The sequence below is a fragment of a genome, unplaced genomic scaffold (genome assembly GCF_019419815.1).
Source record: "Pyrus x bretschneideri cultivar Hongxiangsu unplaced genomic scaffold, Pyrus_bretschneideri_v1 Contig45, whole genome shotgun sequence".
In the NCBI taxonomy this organism is placed as follows: domain Eukaryota; kingdom Viridiplantae; phylum Streptophyta; class Magnoliopsida; order Rosales; family Rosaceae; genus Pyrus; species Pyrus x bretschneideri.
This window is the reverse complement of record NW_025999779.1, coordinates 1,017,731-1,023,792: the sequence shown is the minus strand read 5'-3', so window position 1 is coordinate 1,023,792 and position 6,062 is coordinate 1,017,731. Positions and strand designations below refer to the sequence as shown.

At 36.7% G+C, this 6,062-nt stretch overlaps 1 pseudogene; it reads left to right on the top strand.

The window, feature by feature from the left end:
• The first annotated feature begins 1,002 nt into the window (after window positions 1–1,002).
• On the top strand, window positions 1,003–4,247 carry LOC103933137 (annotated as a pseudogene).
• The last annotated feature ends 1,815 nt before the right edge of the window (window positions 4,248–6,062 follow it).

The window sequence follows — 6,062 nt, the reverse complement described above, 5'->3', positions numbered from 1 at the left end:
CATTCACTAGGTCTGATCATGTGGAAAATTAAAAGTAGATACAAACCTGCTATAACGAAAAATAGACGAAACTAAGTCAAAATTTATGTCTGCAGGACATAAGCTTATTGACCAAAAAACCAACCTAATGACCCTAAACAATTTGACACGGACACAACAAAACAAAATAGAACGTAACTTAAAACTTTTCCGTGAAAACCTTGGATAGCTTGAAATTTTACCCTTATTCATTCTTCACTCTCCTTGTATTATCCTCCACATTATCGGTGCGATATATTGAGGGGTACAACTTTGGGTACATATCGGGCTAGGGTTGGCGAGACCATCGCGAAGGTCGGGACCCCTATTGGATCTTAGTGGAGATTGGATCTTGATGGAGAGAGGCTAACTATGACGTTCCTGACTGATGAACCCAATTCCACTTAAGGTTGAATGAAAGGACTTGGGAGGACAAAGACAAACAAAAGATCGCAAAGCCGAGCCCGGGGAAGGTCGGTTAATCAGATCTGCTACTATGCTTTTACAATGATTTAGCAGCTTAATTTTATATTTCTGTTATGTTTTGTTTACGGTGGAGGATGATTTCGGTCACACTGATGACCGATAAGTTCAACGGCTAGATCAGACAACCCATCTCACTGCCGGATGGGTTCCACCGTAATTCCTTGGGGCGAAAACTAGAGAAACGATGCGATTATACCACAAGTTCAAGAAGCTAATTAATAGAAACTTTCACATGATCCTTGCTGAATTTGTTAATTTATAGAAATTACTATATCTTCGTATCAACTAATTATTATCATTGTTAAATTTTCGGAGCATTGTAACCACCCTAATCACTTACATCCTTCCAAATTCAAGTTAACTGAAATAACCACAAGGTTGCAAAATAGACATGCCTAAATTCTATAACCATATAAATCCTTGCAGCACAAGAATCTACAGCAAACCAAATTATTAGTTGCAAAATAAAAATTTCTACACACCGACACACAAATAGATATGGCATATGAAGTGCCCTTGCAGGCCCTCTTAGGGTTAGTGACCTTGATTTTTCTTCCTCTGGTGGCTAATGTTGTCCATGCAAGCACTGCATGGAGACTTGCAGCTAAATTATCAGAGGACCATGGATAAATGACATTCATACGGTTGCCCGCACCCACAACCGGCCAAGGTTCGGTGGTGGCCTTTGGAAGCATGCTCATGCCACATTCTATGAAGGCGGCCCGGGAACCTTTGTTATGAATTAATGCTAATTCTATATCGTTCATTCAAAAGCTTCTAGGATGAAATGACCATCTTCTGGCAATTAAAAAAAAAAAAAAAAAAAGAAACCTTGTTTAAGGGGATCGATCACGTACCAACTAGGTCTTACCTAGTGGCTTTTTTTTTTCTTACCAGTCAGTGTTGTGAAAAACTAGCATTGATAGCCTAGACTGCTTTTTGGGCAACTATATAAAGAAACACCTATATATGTCCAACAGGAATGGGCTATAAACTAACTTAGAAATCGGGAGGCGCGCCTAAGCACTTGAGGTGTTGTTAAAGCGCCACCGAGGTGTTTGATTTTTTTTTTTTATTTATTTTAAAAAACAAACGAAACCCAAATCGATATCGTTTTGGGCAGAGTTTTTATAAACTAAAACTCTTCTATCTTCTCGCACCTTTCTTTACTTCAAAATTTCAAGTCTCAAGCCAACGCTGCCAACCTCCAATCTCACCCGTCAACCTTCCACAAGTTCACAACAAATTTGTAATTTTAAATTTAAGGTTAGAGTTTCTCACCTACATCGAGGCAATGGCGAAACCAGGAATTCTCGGTAAGAGGGGCAAAATTTAAAAAGTTTAGGGTCTCGAAAAAATGTGAACATTCATTTGAGGTCTAAGTTCAGAATTTGCAAGAAGATTATTTGAACTACCCGTAATATTCATAGGAGAATTTGCACTAACTGAAATATTCATAAGAGGATTTGGACTACTTAAATAGTCAAATGAGGGTTTGAACAACAATATTATTTGAAGGATGATTTAGCACCGTTTGTATCGTCATATTACTTAATTGTATAATTAGCAAAGTTTTAAAAGATGATAAGCTCTAGTTGGGTGGTGGACATGACTTTACACTTAGGCCAGGACTTAGGCAAATTTGAATAAATTTATTATATATCGTATAAATAATTGTCTATTTATTATATAGTATATAATATCCGAAAAACATTGATTATAAAACATATAATATATAAAAATATTGACAATTTTTCTTTATTACTTTGTTGAATTTGATGGTAAGAAAAAAAAAACAAATAATTACGAGTTCGTAATAATTTATAAATTATTTTTTGAAGCTCGTATAAATTTATAGTGAATTTTAAGATAATTAACAATGTCAAACAAGTGGCTTAAAAAATATTGGAAGAGTGGTCAAATTAATTGGAAAATAATTAAAAAACAAAACAAATTCTAATATAAATAAGCAATAGCAAGTTATGTGGCTCAAATTGATTGGCCAATAATTAAAAAAACAAATTGTAATTTTGAAAGGGCACGTGGGGCGGGATGGGAGAGAGAGAATGTCTCACTCTTCTTCCTTTCTCTTCTTCTTCGATAGAACTAGAAGGTCCAAAACCCCATTTCCAGAAGCTACAAAATGCAAATCTTCGTTCCTCCTTTCTTTGGCCTAGGTTTTTTTTTTTTTGGAAAAAAAGAGAGCCCACGATCAGCCTGTGATGCAATAGAGCAGGGAAACCCAAAAGGCTAGAAAACTAGATGGAATTTCATCACTTCTGACGAGACAAGAGGGGCTGAACCACTGCTCCTGTGCTTGATTTCCAGTGAGGGGAGGGGCGGCCGCCACTCCTCGCCCTCACGTAACTTCGCCACTGCATCAAGGTTTATGAAAAATTAATACTTTATGCTCCTACCTAGGCAAGGTAATCCATGAAGGTCTTGGCTTTGCCTTCGTTTTTTAAAACATTGTTCCCAATGGTAGGAAACGTTTTTAAGTTTGAATCCCACTTCCTATTGATGATAAATTAAAATCTAGAAAGAAATTACAATCAGAACATCTCGGTTCTCAAGTAATAGACATGAGACCACATTTCAAATCGCGGCCATATTTCAGCCAAAACGCAAAGTTAGACAAGCATTTATATTTCCAACTCGATCCCACTTTGATTATGTATTAAAGATGTGATCAGTTGCTTGTAGTGAGCTTTAAGAAAAACAGATGTAAACATTTTCCATATTCGAAGCAAGTTAGATTCTGTAATTTTTCTTTTGATCCAATCGCCGTCAAAAGGATCATGTATTTTATGCAGCAATAGAGATCAAGAATGGAACTTGCAGAGTTCAAATTCTTGCCTTCCAAAAATTCACGATAACAATGTACAACCCATTAAGACGAAAAATTCACGATGTCAGTTTCATACAAGCCGTGGGACGCTCCTAGGACATACTATTTACGATCCAATCACTTCATTACCACGAACTAGTCATTTTTTTTTCCATCTCACTTGGTTGTTTGGAAATTAATTAGAACAAGATAGTAGTATTTTGATGATGACTACGTGCAGGAGGAGCTTGTGGTTATGAGGATGTGATAAAAGAAGGATATGGCCTGGACACAGCAGCGTTGAGCGAGGTTTTATTCAACAAAGGGCTGTCTTGTGGAGCATGCTATGAAATCAAATGCCTCGACAACCCTCAGTGGTGCAAGCCAGGACATCCAACTCTCGCCGTCACGGCGACCAACAACTGCCCCCCCAATTGGAACCAGCCAAGTGACAATGGAGGGTGGTGCAACCCTCCACGTGAGCATTTTGATATAGCCAAACCTTCGTTCATCAAAATTGCCGAGTACAAGGCTGGCATTGTTCCGGTCATGTACCGTAGGGTTCCATGCCTGAAGAAAGGAGGAATTAAATTCACAATAACTGGGAATCCATATTTCAACCCAAGTGTTGGTGTGGAATGTGGGAGGAGCCGTGGATGTGACCGGAATGCAAGTGAAGGGCAGCAAGAAGCTCAAATGGACAACGATGAAGCGGCTATGGGGTCAGAAGTGGGAAACTGACTCCAAGATGGTTGGCGAGTCATTGACGTTCCGAGTCAGAGCGAGTGATGGTAGATACTCAACCTCATGGCATGTTGCTCCAAGCAATTGGCAGTTTGGCCAAACCTTCGAAGGCAAGAATTTCAGGTAGAAATAAACTTGTAAATAATGTTAATGTTGTTTGATTTATGGGAAGTGATTTTCACACATCTTCTTTAGCTTTCCACACATTTTTCTTTATTTATAGTCATTAAATTGAATAAATCAAACAAAATCAACATCCAAAATTAAACAGAAGTGTGTAAGAAGTTAAAGATGATGTGTGAAAATTATTTTCCTTATTTTTTATTATGTAAAATTGTAAATATTTGCTTTGTCGTAGATTTACCTCTCATCGTGTGAATAAATATATATATATATATATATGTATATATGTATATATGTTTGTATGTATGTATATATATAAAGTGTAATTTACCTATTGTTTTATATGGTCAACATTTCCTGTTTAAGGATAACCTTTTCAATCTTGGCAAATTTGTGGTTTCGTTTTATAATATTTCTGACAGCGAGGCTTTTATATCCACAATAGTTTTCTGCAAAAGTTTTCGTCGTGACGGATGTGTGCAGTGAAATCCAAGGTTTCATAGAGAGGATAAGACAAACTTTCAAATTAAAATTGGTCGTGTGACATAGCAAAAGAAATGCGGAAATAATAATGTTATTCTTACCATCAAATTATCACAATATAACATGTGATGACATGAGAACTAATGGCAATGGAATCTCGTTTCTCTAAATTTAATAAGCTCTTTCTTGAATAGGTTCGCATGTCATCTGTAGATGCATTAGGACATATGGTTGGCCTTAAAGGCGGCTTTACCCAGACTTGTCCTCACAATATTGGAATTGTAAGATTGATTTATCATGAAACAGTACTTCATGCTCCTGCACTATAAATAAATGTTTTGTAGACAAGTCTTTTATGATATAGTTCTTAAACCGGTATTGCACTTGTATATTTTCAAAGGCATACATGGATATACACACCTTCACTAAATTTTTTACACGTCAGTAACGTTTGCAGCTTTTTCTTTATCTCGTCAACCGGGTCTAAAAGAGATCAAGATATTACCTTTTTGGCAACATGCATGCAGTCTTCACAATCTCTTAAATGCTTCTATACTATCAGAAAGTGGTCCTCCTTTACTTGATTTTGAGGTAGTGAAAAACATATTATGTTCTTTTTTTTCTTATTTAGTTTGTTGGTGCTGAAGTTTTAGATATTGTTCTTGCACAGAAAAGTTGAGCTTGTTGATGGTTTTAATCTTTAAGAACTGCTGCTTTTTTTCATGTTCAACCTTGTGACCAATTTTAAAGGAATGAGGCCATCAGTATGGCCATATTATTCACCATAGGCTGAATTACCTTTAGTTACTTTTGGAATACTACTTATATTCTTTCCGATGCTAGTATTGTTTATATTGTGCTGTTTTGTACTCATGGTGGTTTTCAAGAACTTACAATTATTTTATCAATACTCCTTGATAGGAGCATATTTAGGCGACTTACTTAGCTTGTTTTCGTGCATCTATGTTGTTAATTCATAGTTGTTTTAGTAGTTTAAGCCATTTTCGTGTGTTTTTAGGTTCATATGGCTAAGGAAGCAAAAAGATGCATTTTGGAGCATTTTGGAGCAAAATTGGGCTTGGAATGGATAGCATATGATTGGAGCCAAAGTGTTGGACGAATTTGAAGGCCTTGTATTCATTTTGGACATAAAACAAAGGGCCTAGCTCATTCTCTCTTAAACCAACCCCAAGGCCATGCATTTCCTTCCAATTCCAAAGCCCACAATCACTTCAAAAGCCATGCAAAGAACCATCCATTCCATCAAAAACAATCCATCAATTCACATGCAAAACCACCATTAACACACATGCACCCAAACAAAGCCAACCTAGCTAACCCTACATGCATTCTTTATGCAACTCTTCATCATTCCACCATT